The sequence below is a fragment of the Mixophyes fleayi genome, chromosome 4, assembly GCF_038048845.1.
Source record: "Mixophyes fleayi isolate aMixFle1 chromosome 4, aMixFle1.hap1, whole genome shotgun sequence".
NCBI lineage: Eukaryota > Metazoa > Chordata > Amphibia > Anura > Limnodynastidae > Mixophyes > Mixophyes fleayi.
Window position 1 is genome coordinate 206,553,745 of NC_134405.1, and position 23,720 is coordinate 206,577,464.

General features: G+C 38.8%; 1 protein-coding gene across 2 annotated transcripts in view; it reads right to left on the reverse strand.

Annotated features, from left to right (window-relative positions):
• Positions 1 to 23,260, reverse strand: part of CPLX2 (complexin 2) — a 93,089-nt gene extending 69,829 nt beyond the window's left edge. The window contains exon 1 of one of the 2 annotated variants that reach the window (XM_075209202.1): positions 23,034 to 23,260. The gene's annotated coding sequence lies outside the window, so the exon portion shown is untranslated. Of the gene's footprint in view, positions 1 to 23,029 lie in introns of both variants that reach the window. The other variant, XM_075209204.1, reaches the window with a different exon arrangement.
• Positions 23,261 to 23,720: the final 460 nt, after the last annotated feature.

Consider the following 23,720-nt stretch of genomic DNA (forward strand, 5'->3'; position numbering starts at 1 on the left):
TCCCAAACTCCGCGCCACATTCAAATATTACCCCTGAAACCACTCCATTTTAAAATAGTTTTATCACCCATTTTAAATTAATAGATACTACCATGACACTCTATTAATTTAAGTACCTACCCCCACATCAAATAAAAAGCCCTACCAATAAATTAATATTTTCCATTTACTGTTAATGACTAGTCCTTACCCTCACAGTTGAATTAATAGCCCACTCATTCCAGCCACATTAGGTAAAGAACCCCCCCCACACACACTTCCTTTAGTCTCCTCACATTACATAAACCCCTCCATCAGTTCTCTGCATCAAAAATACATTATATCAGTTTTACACCATAAATATTTGGAGAACCAGAGTAAAAAGTGGGTTTAGCCAATTAAATATAATAAATAATGTATATTTTTTTACGAATTGCATGAAAATTAAAGGGAAAATAGTAACATTAAAACAACTTTATTGAATGAACCATTTAGTAGCAAATGTACTTTTTTCATTTTATAAACTGCCTTTACAGTTATATAATACAGGGCCTTATATAGTTCAGGGCCAGAGTTAAGTGCTTTGGTGCCTTAATCCTATCAATTTAACACATCTGCTCAATGCAGAAAAAAATGTTCCTCTGCCTGATAAAGAATTCTATAACATCTTGCCCACCTTGGTACACCAGGGACAGAGTGCAGACTTTATTATGTAACATTAAATAAAAGTAATGACAAGACTTTCCTTTTAGTAGGGATCTCATAAGAGACACGTATAAGTGTGTGGGAATATATTATATGTTCTGCTCGGACCCCTACTGTTCTCCCTTTACACCTCTTCCCTCGGTGAACTCATCAGCTCCTTTGGTCTCAAGTACCACCTCTATGCGGATGACACCCAACTCTACCTTTCCTCTCCCGATCTCTCTCCCTCCCTCCTCTCCAGGGTGTCCGCCTGCCTCTCCGCCATCACCTCCTGGATGTCCTCTAGATTCCTCAAACTCAATCTCACAAAAACCGAACTTATTGTCTTTCCCCCCACTCACTCCCCCTGCCCTTCCGACCTTTCTATCACCGCTCTCAACCCCTCTATTTCCCCTGTTTCTCAACTTCGCTGCCTCGGCGTCACCCTGGACTCCTCTCTCTCCTTTGTCCCTCACATCCTCTCTCTCGCCAAATCCTGCCGCTTCCAGCTGCGCAACATCGCACGCATTCGGCCCTTCCTCTCCCAAGATGCCACCAAAGCCCTTGTCCACTCTCTTATTATCTCCCGCTTGGACTACTGTAACCTCCTCCTTACTGGCCTCCCCCGCTCTCATCTCGCTCACCTTCGCTCCGTACTCAATGCAGCCGCTCGGCTCATTTTCCTTTCTCGCCGCTCCTCTTCTGTCTCCCCCCTCTACCAATCCCTCCACTGGCTCCCCATCCCCTACAGAATCGTGTTCAAGCTCCTCACTCTTACTTTTAAGGCCCACTCCAACTCCACTGCTCCCTACATCTCCAACCTCATCTTCATTCACGCTCCATCCCGCCCTCTTCGTTCGGCTAATGACCGCCGCCTCTCTTCCCCCCTGGTTACCTCCTCCCATGCTCGCATCCAAGACTTCTCCCGCGCTGCCCCCCTCCACTGGAACCAGCTCCCCCGCTCCATCAGAACTTCCCCCAACTTGTCCAGCTTCAAACGGGCCTTAAAAACCTACCTCTTCCTTAAAGCCCTTCAGTCCCCCACCCATTGACCTCCTCCCAGTCTCCCCCTACCCCCCTCCCTCTCCTGTCCCCCTCGTACTTCCCTCCTTTTCATTCTCCTCTCCCCCCCCTCCGTCCCTGCCTCCGTCATCCCCATTCCCTCCTCCTACCATTGTGTCTCTGTCCGTCCTACCCTCCCCTTAGATTGTACGCTCCTCCGAGCAGGGCCTCCTCATTTCTGTTCTCCACCACCTTAACTCTGCTCTCCAGCTCCTTGTCTCCTCCGCGAGGTCCTCCGGCCCCTGTCTCTGCCCCGCTGGGGGCTCTCACCTCTAATCTAGCTGTTCATTGAGCTTCTGAGTTACTGTGATTTCTGTTAACTGTACTGTGCTGTCTCACCCTGTATCGTGTTTCTGTCTGTCCCTGTACGGCGCTACGGACACCTAGTGGCGCCCTATAAATAAAAATTAATAATAATAATAATAATAATAATATGTGATTTCAGTATTTATATTTATTTACACAAATGCATATAGTATTGCTGTAAATTAAATCATGCTTATAACATAGAGAAGAACTTATCTGCAAACATTATACGGACTGCTGCTTACAGATTCAAATTGTCTGATAAATGTGCAGTTCAATATATACTAAAACAGAAGTTAAACATTTGCTTAGAATTTTAAACAGAGTTGTATTATATACTGTATATGCAGCCACAAAGTCTCTCTGGTAAAACACAGCAATCAGATGGAATAATACAGATGTATGTAGCTGCAAGTCTCCCAAAAACTATTTGCCACAGATCGTTTTTCCATTTGTAGCTAAATTGCTACTGGCAGTATCATGTGGATTGACCTCACTAATGTGCCCCCCCCAACCACCTCCTATTATCTACACTCTGCTGTTCTACACAAACTCCCCCCCCTCTCATTAACTTACCTTGGAGCTCCTCTTTGCTTCTTCTTCCGCAGGCTTTGGTAGGCTTCCTGCATCCTCCAGGTCACTCAACACTAGCAGCGTCATAGATGTGACTTAATGACGTCATGACGCTGTCGTATTCTGTGTTAAAGGAACACACGCAGGGAGCAGTGCAGTCTGAGTCCCTGTCCTCTAGCCTAGAGCATGGGAGCCTTGGGCAGTGAGGCCCACCAGGAATTTCCCAGTACACTGGTGGGCCAGTCTGACCCTGCATAAGTGTGCCCAGCTGATGTTCAACAAAGAATACCTTGATCCACCCAGTTAATCCCATCAGAAGATGCTACATTTTGCATCCCCCCACCCAATACTTGATGCCAACTTGGCCTACTAATCCATGTGCTTCTCTCTGTAAACAAGCCATTTGTACAAAAATAGATATGTGAGCTCAAAAAACTGTGTAGGCTCTCCTTTTTCCCCAGTTCAGATATGAGTAGTATGTACTGGGCTGACACTGCCATTAAACAAACTGGTGGTAGTCGTTTTTTCCGACTACCACCACACCGACTTTACGTACCCCTCCAGCATCATCCCAAACCGAGCATTCCCGACATCCTCAGCGGGACGACTGTAGAAAAAACTGACCTGTCAGAAATTACACAGACCGAGTATCCGCTACCAAGAATGACGTCACTCGTGAAAGCAACAGTATTATTACTGCTGTTAAAGGGCCAATCCTTTAACAGCAGTAACATGGGAGGGGGGGTGCTGACTAAGGCTTCCCCAGGGCTTCCTTCGACCCTGTTTACAAGGTAGTTTTTGCCTGATGAAAAAGGGGTTAAAATAATTACCATTAAATCAGGTAAAAGTTGCAACAAAATTATTTATTTCATTTCAGGTACACTTAAAAATTAAGGGTTTTAATCATACATACATGCATTCATAACAGTTTAAACTATATGACTTTACTTTCTTTTTTAATTATACAGATGTTTGTGCGCATTACATTCCAGACACATATTACATGAGTTGGGAAATTGTGTAAGGCACCAATAAAAATGATTAAACACAAGTGTTTCTGTAAAAGAAAATGTAGCTGCAACATAAGCAGATAAATTACATGAATTTGGCGCTTGAGCTTTATAGTCAATATGGGTCATTCTTACTAGAACATCCTCTACTAATAACACAATGACCTAAATACATTTAACTGTAACAATGCCTATTTAATTGTATTAACTGAACACCTTGGTCGGGTTATATTTTGCTCTACTGAAGTCTGAAGCTGCTTAGCTGCTTATTAGTTAAATCTACAAAAATGCTTCTTTCCTTACCTGGAGCCCTGGAGGCAGCTCTATGCAGTCATTTTCTGCGCTTTAAAATAGCTGTGGAAGTAGAATGTGTCTGTCACACACCACCCCCCACCCCTCATAAACAGCACTTCACCTCCCTGGTTTTGGGACAAGACTTTGAGTCTACTCTCAGAGCACTGGAAAAAATAGCTGCATTGAGCATCCCCGAGGAGGGGGGGAGGGGGGGAGGGCGGGGGGCCCTCTGGGGATAGGAATGAGCATTTTAGATAGTAATGCAGATTTAATTTTGTTCTGCATAGGAGCCCTTTGTAATATGGAAACATGTGAATCCTGCTGTTTCTTTTAAAGAAATATGCATAGAAGGATACTGTCCTACAGTTTGCAAGTCACACTCTCTTGTTGAGTCCTCTTCCCCCATACTGTGGGAATTATTAAGTTATATTTAGGCACAGAACCTTGTATAGGTACAGTATATTTTAAAAAAATTATGTGAAATTGTATCCTTAAAAATGTATCACTAGTGGGGCCATTATTGTGACCCAGTTCAGCTCACTCCTTCCGTCCCAAGTCTGGCGACCGGAGAGGCAATACTAGAGATCCCTTTGTCTGGTGGCCTAGAGAGACATATTGTAGTTCAGCTGTTGCTGCACCTTTAGTCTCCAAGAAAAGTGATTTGATGATGGCAGTGCAAAAAACCCTGCCACCAGCTCTGGAAGGGTTCCCAGAAAGAGAGTTGCTTCCTGGTAGTCTAAACAGTCTAGTCCCAAAACTTCTTGGTTTGGAGGTAGTGTTAGACCCCAGTGACAAATTCCTGGAAAAAAAGGGTGAGCTAAACATTTAGGGCCTGATTCATCAAGGAACGCAAAACGAATATATTGTGTGTTCAAAATGTCCGTAAATCAGGAACATGCAGTCAACAGCTAGACCCTTAATTTGGTCAACATTCAGAAAGACGACAACATTAGGTCGACAATTCAGATGTCAAAAGTATTATTAGGTCTACAGTATTATTAGGTCTACAATTCAAATGTAGTCAGTATTATATGGTTAGGATTAGGAATAAGGTTAGAGATCGGGTTAGGGTTAGTGATGGGGTTAGGGTTATGGATATTATTGTTGACCTAATAATACAGTCTACAGTTTCCCCTTCCCCGTTCCACCCATGAAATCGTAGGCTGACGGACGTGGCTGAACAATGAATTACATACACTTGCGTTCACTGGCGTATAGTTTCTTTCTGAGCATGTGCAGTGCAGTTTAACACAAAATACAGCACGTATCAGCATTTACGTTCCTTAATGAATCATGCCCTTAGATATTAGATCCCAGAGCCCAGACTTATAGGCCTCCAGTGCCAAGAAGTGGCTAAGCTCCTGGTAGCTGAGTGCACATGTACAGAGTTAAAGATGCACCCCATTTCACTTCAGTAAATGTAACATGACCAGGCCAACCCTCATGAATAGATAAGTGAATAATAACAATAACTGAATTGGCTATGGGGCCAATAGTTTGTTTACCCTCTCCAAAATCTGTGCAAAAAAGGGTATAAAAGAAGGTCTAGAAGCCCATGTAAATTGTATAACATATACACTCATTATTTTCATTGGTGTATATATGCACTGATAGGAACAGCTACCATTAAGATCCTGCTTGTTCATTTGAGTCACCTGTCCCATATCTGTTCCTGTGATCAACACAATAAAGCACAAAATATAACTACTCATGGCAGTCCTGTGTTGAGATCAGCAATCTCCATCAGCACTCTTTGTATCCAAAGTAAATAGTGTAGAAGGTGAAAATCAGAGCAATCATGAAAGAGGTACACATTGCCCATGTGAGAGTTCCAGACGTGAGGCAGTCTGGTGGTGGCAGTGATTCTATAATGAAGACCACGTGAGTGGCTGGTTTGTCCAAGTGGTTGCTGACAACCCGTGCTTCATTGAGCATAGTTGAGTTGGATGCAGTGACATCCAATCCACTTCGTCTTTATATTGTTTTATTATGTGTAACTCCCACCACTTATCGTGGCATGGGAGTCGGTTTGCAAGGGTAGGCAAGGATTGGACATCTGGGGCATTAATGGCTGTCCCCAGACTTTGTAATAAATCCCCAAGTATGCTTGTCACTGAGTACAGAATGTATCTAAAGATAACTGAGCCTCCAGAGTCTAAAACTGATCCAGAGTCCAGAATAGAACCAAAGTCCAAAATGGACTGAGAGACAACTATGCATTCACAAGGTCCAGTATTCAGAGCATGTCTAGATGTCCAGGTGACCAGGATTGTGAATATACTAGTAATCAAGATCCTGCGACTGTGAGTAATTTTGTCTATTGCTATTGCCACTTGAGACATCTTGCTAACTCAGACAGGGTGGTGTTGGGAGCTAGCATACAATTCCCACCAGACTGAGAATTATTGACCAATATTCCATTTCCTGTACTGAATAGGGATTTGTCCTAAACCCACTTCAAGCTACACATTTTGAAATTGACCTTCACTGCTTGAGACTTTACCTGTACAGAGTATTTGGTTACTCTGTGCAAGTTACATACTCTGTGCACGGAACTGCATCCCCTGAAAAAGTGCAAGGAACTATGTGACTATTGTGCTTTCTCCATCAGCCGCTCACGTCACTAACATATTAATTGTACCACCGTTACCATAATTTGTTAGCTCACTACTAAATTGATGTTATATGTATTGTATTACTTGTGTCATCGTAGTTAGTGTGAGGCACATTACTGTGAGTATAAGCCAATGTGACAGATGTACGAGGTTTAACTGCTGAGTGTAATTTAGCACTTGTACATACAGTATGTGTGTGCTTGATAGGCCTTGTTCCAGCAATGTAGAGATCCATATGCATGTTAATCAAGGTACTTATTCAGAATATTGTTCTGTAATAATGTCAAGTGTTTACTATTATAATGTGTTTTGCTGCTTGTATAAAGCTGAAAACTTGTTTAGAGAGCTTTGACTTGTTTCAGTGATACAATTATAGGTTCCATCAGCTATTTAATGTTATGTCCTTTCCTAAACCATTCTGCCAACTTTCTCTTATGCACTTGGCTAATAAATATACCAGATGGATTTTCAACCGGTCTCTGTATGGTTTTTCTCACTGTATAAATGTGTAAAGAGCTAGGTAGGGCTTTCCCAAGTCAAACCCTAGTAGAGGAAGAAGATCCAGCTACCCTGAGGACTCTAAATAAGATTCAGGATGAGACATAGCACCAGGAGATAAAGATGACACCACATCCACTAACACAATAAGGGGCATATTTACTAAACTGCGAGTTTGAAAAAGCGGAGATGTTGTCTAAAACAACTAATCAGATTCTAACTGTCACTTATAAAGTATATTCTACTAAATGATAGCTAGAATCTGATTGGTTACTATAGGCAACGTTTCAAACTCGCAGTTTAGTAAATATATCCCCAAGTGTGCAAGTTCCAAGGCTATATATGATTTTATATTGTGTTCATAATAATGGTTTGGCTCCTGTTCCAAAAGCCAAGTAAAACGAAAAGAAAAAAGGATTCCTTCTCAGAGTGTTGTGAATAATATGAGGCTACAGTTGACCCCACAGAAGTGCTTAATAATTGCTTTTTGCATACCCTGCTACCAAAGAATGGCTGTACATTATACACCGGGTCACCAGGAAATGGACATTGGGGATGGTACTATACACTTAGTATATTAGACACTTGGCCCCAGGGATATGGACTCCATAATAAAAAGTAGCTAAGAGGAACTTGGCTCTGTTTAATATATTTGCCATCAGAGAATAGTGTCTACACTAGTCACAGGAATGGGAGACTGGTCACAGGAATGGGATGAATACAGGGTCACTACACTGTGTGGGACAAGATACTGTACCAGTACATTGTCTACACGTTAGTGTGTGAATAGTAATGGTCAAACCAGTAAATGGCTCATGGCTGAGGAAGCATATTTTGCCAATCTTGCCATGGAAAGGAAAACAGCTTGCTTCATGCAGTGGTCAAAATGGGCTGGTATACGATGGTATGCCACAACGCCACTTCTCCTACTGTTTTAATTATAAAATTGTCAAATTCGATTCACTCATATTTTCACCACCTCTAAATTTCCACTTCGACCACTGCCTACATATATTTATTTTTCCACTGTTATGTCTATGGACTCTTGCATGGATGAATGCAACAAAATAGAGCTAATTAAACAATGAGTAATTATTTGACAATTGGCAAACCTAGTTGGACCAGTAATTCCATAATGAATATAATATATCCTAAATAATAGGCAGATCTGCAAACTTTATTTTGAACTACTAGTGGTGTAAATTCAACATATGTGAAAGTATTTCCAATATTATACAAACATAATGTTTGTAGCTGGCTAGAGGTGGTTGTGATAAATCAATGCTAATAAAGCTTTCAATTTTATATTTTATAATAAACCAATGCATTTAAATAAAGCAATGCTTTTAAAATGTTTAAATTCAAATAACCCCTACTGTTATACATTATATAACACATACCGCCAACATTATTTTAAAAAAGAAAAAGTTAATACTTAATAGGGGAAGATGTTGTAATTGAAATGTGATTGTGCAAGTCATCTGTGCATATGGATCATAAAAAAAACACTTAGGGGTCACAAACCAATTTATGCATGGTTAAAAAAGGCAATATTGGGCAATGGAAATGTTCTGCACTGACATGCTGCTTAGCGGTATGGGTACATGGTTAAAGGCATCTGGTTATCTTTGGCATATAGAAAGGAAGTTCAACTTATTGTGTCATCTTGGATTTTGCCAAATCCAGAATTCTGTAAACCATTTTGGTTCTGACATGTGTTCTTTATTGAATAGTAGTAACATTTACAAAAAATATTGGCGAAAGTTACAAATAATTATACAAAGGTTATCTTGAAAACCTCATATTCTTTGTCAAGTGTTCTGCTGTGCATGAAATCTTTTATTGTACTATATTTGACCTCACCTTATTTATTCTGTATATTGCCTTGGTTCATTGTTCAAGCTTCTCTGCAGCTTGATACTTTTTTACACGCTGCACTTGAACTTGCATTCAACTTTAAATCAGACCCATGGTGTGCGATCACCTTAAATAGTATTACTGCCAGTTGTGTAGGATCTGAATACTGGGTGGTGGTGGTAGTGTGAAATCAAAGTTTAAAAGACACCTAATGTCTCTTTCTTAGACCAGTATGCGAAAAAACTAATGTAAAGTTTCTATAAAGAGGAACCAACAAAACCACTGTTACCTACTATGCATTTGGGAACTCTATGTTCTTTAAACTGTTAATGATACATTTCTTGCATAGTCTATTACTCTCTAATGGTTAATTATTTCTATAGAATGTTACAGAATTCTGTAATAAGCCCTGTACAAAAAACACAATTTCTAATAATTGATCTTGCTCAACAGCAATTGTTCAAAGCATATATACAGTCATGGCCAAAATTTTTGAGAATGACACATACTGGTTTTCACAAAGTTTGCTGCTTCAGTGTTTTTAGACCCTTTTGTCAGATGTTGCTATGGTATACTGAAGTAAAATTACAAGCATTTCATAAGTGTCAAAGGCTTTTCATTAAGTTTACCCTGAAGTTTTCTTCACAACTATTGAACCACTCTCCTTGAAGTTCTTGATGATCCGATAAATGGTTGATTTAGGTCTTACTAGCAGCAATATCTTTACCTGTGAAGCCCTTTTTGTGCAAAGCAATGATGACTGTATGTGTTTCCTTGCAAAAAACCATGGTTAACAGTAGAAGAACAATGATTTCAAGCACCACCCTCCTTTTAAAGCTTCCAGTCTGTTATTCTAACTCAAACAGCTGACAGAATGATCTCCAGCCTTGTCCTCGTCAATACTCTGTGTTAACAAGAGAATCCCCCACCTGATGTCAACTGGTCCTTTTGTGGCAGGGCTAAAATGCAGTGAAAATGTTGTTTTTGGGATAAAGTTCGTTGTCATAGCAAAGAGGGACTTTAAAATTAATTGCAATTTATCTGATCACTCTTCATGACATTCTTGAGTATATGAAAATTGCCATCATAAAAACTGATGCAGCAGACTTTGTGAAAAATAATATTTGTGTCATTCTCACAATTTTTGCCCATCGCTGTAGATCTAGGGGCCTATTTATTATGCAGGGGGGGTAACACTGATTTTCTATTGCTGCTTACCACAATAAAATAAAATTTCTTTGGGGCAGCTGAGCAATACTCTGTTTCCTGGCTATACTGGCTGGCAGGGGTAAGAGGAGTCTTATTGCTCGTCAGGGCAGTCCAGGATCCATCTGAGCAGTTTCGTAAAAATAAAATTAAATGAAATTAAGTCGTTTTTTTTGCTTTTTTTATAATGAAAAAATTAAAAAAACAATAATTTTATTTAAAAACAAATCGGTGCTATATTGTTATAATAAATCATGTATGGGGAAATTTCATCAGAGACACCCAGCAAGGCTACCACAGGTGATACCCGGCAATAGTCTTCATTGGCTGGGAACTTTGGTAAATAGGGACAAGCCCTAAATCTGGTGAAAACTTCGAGTCACTTTGTGAGTAGGCAGATCAACTGTATTATATTGGTTTCCATACATTGTATTAAGCCAATGATTGCATACACATGGTTGCCAGAATGGGTCTCTGTCATGTATAGTGACCCCAGAATAGGGCTCTGTTTTGACTGCATTGTACAGTGGTCATATACTGTATTATGATCACAAGAACAAGACTTGGGGCTAGATTTACTAAGCTGCGGGTTTGAAAAAGTGGGGATGTTGCCTATAGCAACCAATCAGATTCTAGCTGTCATTTATTTAGTACCTTCTACAAAATGACAGCTAGAATCTGATTGGTTGCTATGGGCAACATCCCCACTTTTTCAAACCCGCAGCTTAGTAAATCTAGCCCTTGGGCTTTGTATTAAAAAGTGGTTATCCTGTGGATTGGATTGTTCATTGTGCAGTAGTCATTATTATGCTTGCACGAAAATACATAAAAAAATGTATATGTCTTTATGTTTCTTCACTATAATGTAGATTTGTGGAACTAAATGTTTCAGTGAGCACTGGCTGCCAGGTCTTGCTTGCACTTGTAGATATATAAGTGTCAGCATGCTCAAGCAGTTTTTGGCTGCCAGCTCTTGCTGGGACTTCATAACGATTTTAACTAGTACCCTAACAACCACCAGCCACGGCTTCCAGAAGAGCCCCAGTGCTATGCAGCATGGGGCTGGTTTGAGCTAGCAGGAAGGGTGTATATTTTAGGCAGACATGATTCCCCTATGTCCCTGTTGTCCAGATTGGTGCTGATGCACATTATGACAGAGGAACCCAATGCTTTGGGTCTCCCTAATATAGTGTGACCAGTCCAGCCTAACATTACATGATGCTGGTTGCTGCATTCGTGGGGGGACCCCATGCTCTTAACCCCTCCACTCCACTTCAAATTACTGGTAATCAGTCCAGGCTATAAACACTGGTGCTGGTTATTCTTTTTTTGAAGGGACACTTTCTAAAAACAAAATGATTTATATATTTAATCTATTTTTACAACAGAAAAGATATGTGTTGATCATCATCATCAGCACTTACCTTTACACCACGCCAAAGGGATCTGCAACAGATATAGGTGTATCTGGACTTGTGGCCTACTCTAAATAGTCAACAACTCCAGGGGGTAAATGTATTACACTTGCCTTTACAAGCCATCGCCGCATTAAATTTCCCCTGCAAAGTCGCCGATTTACGGCAACTTGCGGAAATCTGAGCTTAATACATTTACTCCCAGGAGTCATGTTACTGTCATGCGTGTATTCCCTCACTGTAAATAGCTTGTGTTTGCATTTCTCCGATCCACCTCTCCAGGCCTATTGGGCACAAGTGCCACATGTATTTAGCTTATATTTATGCTTTGTTTTACTATGCACATGTTTGCAGCCTGAAGTTGGACTTGTGTACAGCTCTATATCAAGCCCTGCATGTCTTCTTATCTCTATTTGGCAAAGATAGATTTTTTTTGGTAATGTATTTCAATAAATATTTTTTCACAGGATGATAATATATAATATGTGCATGTATTGCAAGTTTCAAAATATAGTAATAAAATGTACAAAATTTCATTTTATTCTTCCTCATTACATTGAAGTGACAAGTAGTTAGCATTATCCTTGGCCATACTAATACATTTTTTATTGCTGCCAATTCCCATAATGTCTGCCTTCACATTTTATACTGCATATCCGCTAGACATCTTTACACAAACTCAGCTCACTGTAGTTCCAGGAGGCTTATTTGATGTTACAATTCTATTTCTATAAACAGGAGAAAAGAATCCCAATGATGTGATAAACATTCCACTTTCTTATGCTGGAGGGATTATACATCAATTTATTGTTACCACTTGCTGACTTCACTGTTGTCCCAAAATGTGCCCACCGCCATAAGAGTGACTGCAAGCAACATCTTTCCTATACCATACCCCTCTCACCTGGGGGTAAATTTATCAAGCTGCGGGTTCGAAAAAGTGGAGATGTTACCTATAGCAACCAATCAAATTCTAGCTGTCATTTTGTAGAATGTATTAAATAATTGATATCTAGAATCTGATTGGTTGCTATAGGCAACATCTCCACTTTTTCAAACCCGCAGCTTGATAATTTTACCCCCTGGTGTCTATGAAAATGAAGGTGGCAGAAACAGTTTAGCTGAGCAGCTTGGCAAACAATTTATGGATTGATGCTTCATTACCTGCTGAACCGGCTGTCACCATCTGCAGCCAAATGTGTGAGTTGGAGCTGTGGACAATTAGAGGGTCTCTTGGCGGATTGCTTTATGAAACAAAAGAAAGTGTGCAGAATATAGAAGGTCAGCTGCAGTAGTAAGATTTGGACAGTCAAAATGAGATCTATGTATTAAAGCTTTGACATTGTTGTTTTATGACTCTAGCCTTTGTGTTGCCTGGTAGTCTGGATTTACATTACTGGTCGCTAGCAGCTTTGTGTTTTGGTCAGGTGCCATGGCAATTAACACCGTATTCTCACAATTCTCCAATTTGTTTTGCTGCCATTATCCCAATAAAGCTTTTTACATTAAAGCTTTACAAAAATGGATCTGAAATGCTGTCGGCTACTTAGCAAAAATACAGCTACTTCTAAATAACAATTGAAACTGTATTATGTTCTGCAACTTGAAACTGTTAGTGAAATAAATGAGGCTAAAGGTGATGTAATTACATGATACAGGACTGAGAATTACACAAAGCTCTACAGGAACTGTGATCTCATTTTGGTCCTCTAATTAATGACTGGCAATGATGCTTTTTTTTCAACCCTGTAAGCTAATCAGAATTAGTTTACAAAGTGGTTTAACCCCATTCTTTTTAAAGGAGTGGTCATGAAATCAATATATGTTTAAATAATTTTCTAGTGTTTAGAAAAGTTAAAACAGCATGACACAGAACATGTAATTAAATATCTGTATTTTATCTTTTAACTAGTACAGTTAACTCAACGAAAAACAACATATTCAGCTTTAGGAGGAGTTTTTTCTTTAAACTGTTGAAAAAAACCCATAATGTAGACAGAAATAACAAAAACATGTATTAATTGTCATCCAATTAACATAAAGTTTTTCTTGATTGATGCTGCAAAAGTATTACTAATTACAGTTATAGAAAGGAACGAGAAAGAGTTTTTGATTCCAGAAAGAAGCGCAAAAGTTAGCTTGTGAATGCAACGTTTACTCTACAAGCTGCAGAAAAAGTACAAAATACATTAAAGCTTTTATTACTACACACAGTAAATAGGATTATGTTATTTAGGCAGTGAACTATGGACACAGGAAAGTAGGGAAATAAAGAAAAAATGGAAGAACAGGTAAATGACTCCATAAGAAAGTAACTGCAATGTATAACTGAATATGTCACAAAAAAGACAGAAAAACACTGTTTTGTATGTTTCCTATGCAGCCATGTAGATGTCAAAAAAAGTGTTATTTACAAAGATGTGAGGGGGCAGAACTTATATATTATCAATAAAACAGTAAGTAGAAACCTATGTTGTTTGACAGTGAAACTTCAACCTAGACCAGGCTTTAGCTATTAAAGGGCCTAGCGCCCTATCTTTGGTGAACACAATTGTTTTCGACAGAGATAGGACTTCGTCCTATAATTCAACAGAAAGCCTGGACTTGGACTTTCCGTTCCACTCCATGGAAATACTTTGTAAAAAAAAATTAAAAATAGAAGAAAAATATCAAAAAATAAAAAATATTTTTAAAAGAATTCTGATGGGAAAAATGCTTTATTGCAATAATAAACCATTTTTCATTAATTTTCTTCTGCCATCACATGCTATGATGGTGATAACAGAAGAAGGATTGTGGTGGTACCTGTACTGCTGTAGTGCTTGTTACATAGGCTTCTACATTCCTTGCATGGGGAAGCCATCGACGCCGAAATGAGACTAATCTTTTCACCGATGGGGGCAATCCCCATCAATGGTCCTTTACTCCTGATCCTCTTGAGCCATAAGGCCCCTTAAGAGAAAGGATTTTTCAAGGCTTTCTTTGATGCAAGGTCAGAACCCTTTACTTTTTTATTTAATCAAATCATCATCTGGCGCTAGTCCTTGGTTTCCCATAGAAGAGTAAGCCTGCAATGGCTTTAAGGAGCTGGGAAACTAATGGCCACACTGCCTAGACCAAGACTTGGGAGGGGAGACCATAAAGGCATAAACCACACCCTTCATCTAGTGAAATACAAATGTAAATGTGAATACACAAAAAATGTAAAACAATGAATTAAACAAACAGTGCCATAAGGCCCCATATATCTCTCTGGAATATAATTAATGTCTTAATTAATTGAATGTATGCTCATCAACCTGACCCGCAGACCCATGAAACTACACAGTTTTGAGTAATGAAATTTTCCTAATTAGAAATTTTGTTTCCATTATAATATGCATAGAGGATTTGAATGCATGGCATGGGTATTGCAGGTAAGCTAATAATAGTGGCCGGTAGAATGGATGTCATGGGTGAGATTGTAGTATTCTGCAGTTTGAAAGATTTCTACCAACTCACATATTAGTAACAGGAGGATAATGAATAAAAAAAATTACTTCACTTACGCTCGACTAATAGGATGTAAAGAAATGTCGACAATGAAAATGTTGCCATTCTGAATGGCGACACAATGTTGTCTGAATGTCAACACAGTTAAATTGTCAACATTCAGAAAGACATCATGATCATTATGTTGTTACAGTTAAAATGTTGAAATTGTGACAGTCACAATGTCGACAGAAAATATTAAATTCAAAGTGGCAATGCTGGCACTACTACTGCCGCCCGGCACTACATAATAAAATAATAAATAAACAATCAAACAGTCGCACCTCTTCTGGCAATACAATTCGCACTACATAAAAACGAAATAAATAACTTGTAAGTATATTAAAAACAAACAAACAGTATGTCCCACCCAAACAGCTTCACGCTAGGGCTGCCAACCTAGGCTGATACTAGCAAAAACTGAGGCTGGCACCACTAACACTGGAGAACTCTCCGCACGACACAAGTGTTTGTTTAAATATGCATTTTTGCATTTTTCTAACATGGTTTAGGTGCAGTCATTCATTAATGGTACTGAGTAATCATCTTAATCATCTTCACTCCATGTTGTAGGACTTTTATTCTTATGTGAAGTGTGTCTCCCAGGATGACAATGCCGCCATCGACAGCATGAAAATTTGCCCAATGATTTTAAGAGCATGACACTAATGCTATCCATATATCATGACCTTCTCTGTCACCAGATCTGAATCCAATTGAACATTTATGCGATATTATGGAATAACGCGTAAGACATTGTTTTCCACCATTATCAACCATTCATTAATATGGCTTCTATTGAGAAGAATGGTACCCCTTTCCTTCTGCACAATTCTAGGTATTGTGTGGATATAGGCTGTACTGGCCACACTTGGCATACTGGTGTTACTAACCATAGCGTGGGAAAGCCTCTCTGTATTGGTTAACAATGTACTACTTTGTATCAATGTAGATTACTGTGTTTAGTGGTGAGACCCAATAACCACTACTATCCAATACAGAGTGACTTTTTCATGTTCAGACCAATGGGAATGAAGCCACTCTGTAATCAATAGAATTGATAGGCTGCTTAGCCTGCCATTCACTTTAAAAGATTTGCAAGGAGCAGTTTGTTGTTGTATATGTTTTTTGCATCCCATATGTTTGAAAGCTGGAAGGAAGAAAAGGATCCCCGCAACGATTTAGGTGAGCAATAAATGGGCAAACGAGGATCTGTGTGTGGGAGTCTTTTTTTTAAAATAAAGGACTTTGTAATGGTGTGTGTGTGTGTGTGTGTGTGTGCTTATTTCAGTGTATTTTTAGAGGTGCTCCACAATTCCTAGCAGCTTGTAGTTCTACAAATGCCAGCATACATTAGCAGTTTAGGACTTATAGGGCTTGCTGGGATAAGCACTGCACAAGCAAAAAAAGTTTATATCATTTAACTCTTTATTACCCCACACCCACTGTTCCTGGAGTGTGGGAAGAATCCTAGTGCTCTCAGCACTGGGTTGCTTTTCCTAGGGGCGGTGCATATTTAAACAGGTCAGATTTTCCTATTGAGCTAAACAGTCTAGGTCTGACTGACAATATGGCATTGGGGACCACATGTTGCAGGTTACCCTGTAGTGTCACCAACCCAGCCTGTCATAATCTAGTGCTGGTAGCTGCATTTTCATGTGTGACATGCTGTTTGTCCCCCTATGAATGCTAGTGCTAGTAGCAGTTTTAAGAGGGAGGGCACCCTTTTCAAGCAACAAAGAAAACAGGTGCCAAGCACCCGCTACAGATATGCCTCCTGACAGGTGTTCTCGTTGCTGTCTCGATGTCTACAAAGGTAACATGGAAGCAAACACGCCTTTATTTTACTTGCCCTATGTTGAAACACCGCTTCTCATCCCCATTCTACCTAAGTGTACAGAGTAATAAGTGTAAGATGCGCCTAGTGTGCATAAGGATTTATGCATTTTTCATGCGCATGCATATGTCATGCAAGAAAAAATGCACCTGCTTCTAACTCTACATGAGGCCTATATGTGCAACATAAAAGTACACAACTTAAGACTTTGAAAATAAAAGTTAAGGCTTCAAAAACATTATAACATTTGTCTTTAAAATGATAACACATTTTTAGGTTAGATACATAAAACTGAAAAATCAACCACCAATGCAAGCGAAACGACTTCTGACAGAACAAAGGAACTTTGGGACAATTTGATTAATCCCAGGAAAAGGGCCCATCCGGTTTGAGTTTCCCTATGGCTGAGGTTCTGCAGTGTGTACATGGACAATATGATATATTTACTGCAGAGAAGGACATTTTATATTCAGGCTGCTGCTTATCTATAGAGGCTGGCTGAACATCATGGATATCCTGGCTCTTTAATATTATGCTGTGTATGTAATTGATGTTTGATCGCATTTGAAAGGCAACTACACGATGGGTGTTGATTATGTATATTATGCAAATGTGCTATTTTCTGGGAAATTCCTATTTTTGACAGGTGGGAGTGTTCAGGAGCTGGGAAGCAATACATATCCCATGAAAACAACTGGAACAATAAGAAAAATGTAATGCCATTGATTTCATGGCTTTAATTAACACTATGGATATCTCTGTCTTTATCTATTCAGAAAAAAAATAAGAAATAACTGATGACATTTATTGGTAATAAACATTTACACAAGGTTTATAGAATGGGAAATGCCCTATGATTTAAATGAGATGCCAGGAGTTTTAATTATGGAAATATACACATCAGAGCAGTGTAAAATACAATCTCCTTTGGGTGTTAATATCAGCATAATAAACCAGTATAATTGTACAGTAGTACACGTTTACCATGAAAGTGTTCAATTGTAAGAAGGTGTTTTACTACATCCCTGCTGAGCTTCCATTCTTTGACTTGATATGTGTGCTAATAAGCTATTCCTTCTGTCTGTAGCACAGGGCACATAGACTGGACTAATCCCCAAATTGCTGATTTACACTCTGCTCCGGGATGCTTGAAGTTGCTATGTTTGTTAAAGTGAAAACTGGGAAAGGCAGAAAAACAACAAAATGAAAGAGAAAAATGTTGTCTTATATTTGTTTGTCTTGAGTATTTACTCTCCAAGCTGCTATTTGTCATCAGGTCATTACTACAGATATAACCAGCAATGCTAAGGTCTCCAGAAGCTGTGCTGTTAATCCAATTTTTACATGTGAACAGTAATAGATATAATAGATATATTGGGTCCTCATTTAGGGATGGATGCAAATTGCGCCTTTTGGTATGCATAAAAATGGCGTCCATACAGCTACGGTTTTGCGGCTGTGTTTTCAGTGGCATGTATCGTAACATACATGCAAGTTGTAATCTAATGTGTAGATGCACACGATGAAAAGATATGACCATCACTATCATCACCACTGAATTTTTCACCAGGCCTAGATCACTCACAAAGATATACCCCCTACAAGGTGTAAGTTAAGGCTGAGTGTGAGTCAAAAGCAGACTCATCTGAAAGGGACATGATTGAGCTGTGTCTCCACACCCTTACGTACTGAACTTACATGTTAACATCCCTGACACACTCCAAGATCAAGCAACTCAAACATACGCTCAACACTACAGACACAAGTTACATTTTTACAGGCCAAAATAGACTCCAACTCTAATCCAGCACCATTATATGTACCTTAATGTTTGTTATATATTTCATTAAAACATTAACAAAGACTACTTTAACAAACCTTTTTAAGCCACCTTGCTACCAAGGTTCATCTGAATTTCATCCAGTTGCCTGCATTAGCAAAAAAAGAGTTTAACAAGTCATGGATATTTAGGTTATTTAAAATATAGAAAATCACTCTGTGATCTTGTGTACACAGTCAGAGATTCAGACACTCTATGAGATTCATAGTTTGAAATTCAATTGGTTGCGCTATTTGAAAAAGTAACGTGGCCTGCGTGCTATTACCGTGACGGTAATAGTGGGCGTAAATACCGTTATTACCGTAGTTGTAATGCCGGCTTTTTGCTCGCAGCTCAGAAAGCCGGGTTAATATTACCGTAATTACGGTAATACGTTCAATGCGGCGGTACTTCGGGGGAATTGAATTCCCCCCAATAGAACTCTATGACAAATATTTACTATGCGGCGGCTCTAAGGCACTTTGAAGTAATTTTTTAAAATGGTACTTTTATTAAAGACAAAGCTCATCTGGTTTTGTCTTTAATAAAATTGCCATTTGAAGAAAATTACTTCAAAGCGCTGGGAATTGGCGGTTCTAAGGAACCGCCACATGATAAATATACCTCATAGAGTTCAATCAGAGTAGTGCTTTTTACATGTTTTGAAAATTTTCGTTTACATTGCTTTCCTAATTAAATCTAATTGCATCGAAAGCACTGAAAAATGTTTTAAGCTAAGTAATTATTAATCCCTAAAATAAAACGCATTTGCTATGAACAATGGCAGATATTACAAATATGGCATTGCCGGAAAGGCAATAAAATTGTTCATAAACAACTGTCCTGTGAAAAATTGTGCACAATGGAGCTTAGTTTATCTTAAAAAGTTATAATTTACATTTATGCAAGACTTCTATACAATTTATATTCTTGCTCCTATTTTGTGATTATTGAGGTGGGGCCATGGCTGGTCCCAGAGCTCTTGTGTTACTTTTACTGGGATATCATAATACTGGAATAATACATTAGATTGGGGGCATAACATTATAAAAATGTACATTCACTTTGCAGTGTTTATAGAATCTCAACCAAGAATCACTATTTGATGTTTTATATTGTGGCAAAAATCTATGCTCAAAATCCAAATGAAATTATATAAAATAGTACAATGTGATAGATCACAAATAAAAGGTGCTAGAATACTCAAAAATGATCCTAAGTGCAAGTGAAACAAAAATTCACCTGACTAGCGTTTAACTCCTGGCTCCATACTCAGTGAGGTAGCTTGTGATAACATATATAATCCTACGTTTCAGACCACATTGAATCTACCAAAGTGTAGCTCAGGTACTGGGGCCTGATTCATTAAGGATCAACTTGTGCTACATGAAAAAACAGCCAGTATTTAACTTATGTGTAAAACAAAATACTAATTTGCACCCCTTGCATTGTAACATGGTATTGTTCAGGAGACTGAAATAAGAAGTTTCTCAAGTTAAGATCCTTAATGAATCAGGCCCCTGGTCTCTACCATAGTTACATTTCCTTCTGGTATAAGTGCATAGAGCTGAATGACCTCAACCATACAATGATTGTTACCCCACCCCCACACCCACCCATATGACTGAAAATGCCGTGCATATACATGATTAGTGGCTGCAGCTGCACAAGTACTAGGGTGCTCTAGCACCCACAGAGCTGGCTCCTTTGACCTCAACAGCAAATCACTAATGTGTCTCTCCTGCCAAATTTCTTCAATCACATTTTTGCTTGGAAATAAGGCATACAGTACACAGGGTTCTCACAAGAATCCACGGACAATCTACTTAGGATCTATAGTCCTTTCTGAATCAAATATAAAAGTTAATATTCATAAATCCACCATAAGGACAACTCTTACCAGAGTAGGAGCACACCAATGAGGACACCAAAAATCTATAAATGAACACTGCCACTGTAGTCAAGGGGAATGTTTTGGTATAACTGATAAATGCTATGTTTGGAGACAACAGTACATGCTATGGCATCAAAAATCTCTTTTCAACTGTGAGATCAAGTAGTGGGAATATATAAGGGTTTAGGGTTGCTTTTCAGTATCAGGAACCAGGTTACTCTCTGTGTATGAAAACAACATAATAACAGCATGATGGGAGTCATGATCTAATCCCAATTGAAATGTTGTTGCATAACATAAAGTACATGAAATTCATGTAACACAACCCAATAATAGCAATGACTTGAAGCAGTGTAATAAAATGGCATGGGCAAAACTATATTCCACCACAATGTGTAGAATTGATCATTGGGTATTATACAGATTATGTTTGGTAGATGTGAATAGCGATAATGGGGGTTCCACCAATTACTGAATCTAGGCATTTACATATTTTTTCAAGAAAGTGAATGTTGAATAGATATGTTCAATATAGTCATGAAAAATACCAGTGTTGCTTTTATTAAAGCAGATCTATTGTTAGGATCAGGGACATTTCAGGTTACATTTACAGGGAAACAGATCACTTTTATAATTGTTTAGATGATTCTCGGGCATGTTTGTAAAAGCTGTCAGAAGATGATGCTATCAGTTTGTGTTTGCAGTCCTCTATAGGCCATATTAACAGGCCCGTCTTGCTGAATGTTACCTAGAGATTTGGCCCAAGGGCTGAATGTCTGGATTTCATTCAATTTGGCCACTATGTAAGTGGCCAAATTGGATATTGTGCCAATTAATTGGTAACATGTTGCAGTAGCTTTTTCTGTGGTCAGCTTAAAGAGTTCTCATATTGTCTCTCACAACTGTTAGTTATTCTGCTATTCACAAATGTTAAATAATAAAATTACCAACATTTCATACAATGGGTTTTACTTAATAATGGGAGTGTGCAATTTAGCATGATCACAACTGTACTGAGTGCAAAGTGATAGGAAGAGGAACCAGTCATTGTACAATGCTTCTGAAACAATTTGTATCCAAATTGGGACTATCAGTCAATAATAGCACCAGTTAATCAGTCCATAATAGCACCAGTTAGCTCCACTTTTCTTTGCAACAGCACCTCTTTGTGTGCTAATTATTTGATTATGTTTTAACTGTAAACTAACCACCAGACTGCATTCTGCACTGTATATAACACCCACCAGATTAGATCACTTTTGTACAACAGTCAGAGGACTGTAGTAATATAAGTACACTAACCAACAGTTTGTGATCAACTTTACTTGCTAGCCACCAGATTAGACTCAGATCCTTAGTTTTTTAACACCAGATATCAGATTAGGCACTGCTTATTTACTTGCCACAAGATTCAGCTGTTTTGTATATTAACAACCCTAATATAATCAGTTTTAAACTAGCCACTACAATTGCCCCTGCATTATACACTTGTTACCAGAATATGTGTAGTGAAGTATAAGGTGGATCTGTTAAAGTGCACACAATGGGTGGTGGTAGGCTCAGAATGTGTAGTTGGACCAATTGGACCCTTATAAATTAGCTACCTTAGCGATGAATCTTAAAAGAGCACAATGCTCTTAATGTTCTTGTTGCCAAGTTTTTAATTGTAGATACCCCTTTTTTTAGACCCAAAATTTGGGGGGAAATGGTTCGTCTTATACATGGGGAAATACGGTATATGTTTTGAAACCTACAATAACTAGGCATTTCTGAGGTTGATTAATTGGTGTGTGTTAGTTTAATTAGGACACATAAACTAGGGTACACTTAAAGCATTTTACTATAGTGCCAATACAGTGTTCCCTGTACAGAAGCATGCAATACATATTCAAATACTATACTTAGTGATGCAGGCCTTGTGTGCAGAATTTTTTTAGTACCACTGAGGTCAGCTGGAATAGGTGTAGTATTGATGTCAGGGTTCAAGATTTTTGCAACAAAGTCATAGAGGTCAATGTTATCTCCAACCATATTGAAACATATTTACAACGGAAATGACCCGGGGAATCCATGTTTATACTGATTTGTATGGGGCAACATTTCAATTTCTACACCTGTAGCGATTATATAAACAGCAAAGGGAAAGCCAAGTTCATTGCAGCAGTCTATATAATAATTGCACATCTGAACACATCGCGCGTTACAGTGTTTGTCTTATGCTGAGCTGTCCTCTCAGCCATGGTGCTGAAACAGGCACGTACTTCTGGCCGCTCTAGTCACACACACAGAGCGCTCATTCCCCACTGCTGCATACCGTACACATAATCTTATGCACGAGATAAACAGGGTGTGCATTTCTATAATTAAACAATGTCTTACTGAGCATCTCGGCCTACACCACCAATACCAATCAGGTGCATCAGACATGTTATGAATAAAATATACGGACCTACCTCTCAGGCGATCTGGATGCTTTTAGCAACGATTGCTGTGTTCCTGAAAGGGAGTCAGATCCGCTGCTTTGTATTTTCCAGTGTTTTTCCTTGCTTTCTTTTTCTGTCACTAGATTTCTGTGCCTCTCTACCATTCACAGCTCTCCCACTCCTGCTCGGCAAGAAAAGATTGCTAAAAATAGCTCTCTTACGCCTGGCAGCGAAACTAGCACATCCTATACATTGCTTGAATTTGTATCATACGCTTTCCCAGCCAGTTCTATACTATATCAGTCTAATGTCTGTTTCTATACCTCTTATCGTCTAACAGGCAGATATTCAGGGCACTACATCTTTTTCTTTTTATGGAGAATTAAAATGTAAAGATACAATTGCAGAACAAATGATGGGAGAGGGATATACTATTTACTTATCATTATGAAAAAGTATGTAGAATTTTAAAATGTTTGTGGTTAAAATTATAATAAAATATCCACAATAAATATGGCAAATAATAGGTATCTTTATTACAGCATTGGCGTCCTCTTAGTTGTTTTGAATGTAAAACTCTTGACTGTGTATTTTAGAGATGCAGAGTGCTTGCACTAAGTTTGACTGATGTCATGCTTGGTTAAATGAGACACTTCAGTTCATATTTCACTCCAAGGTCAGTTTAATTTTCATGAAATTGATTGTACAAATTGGACA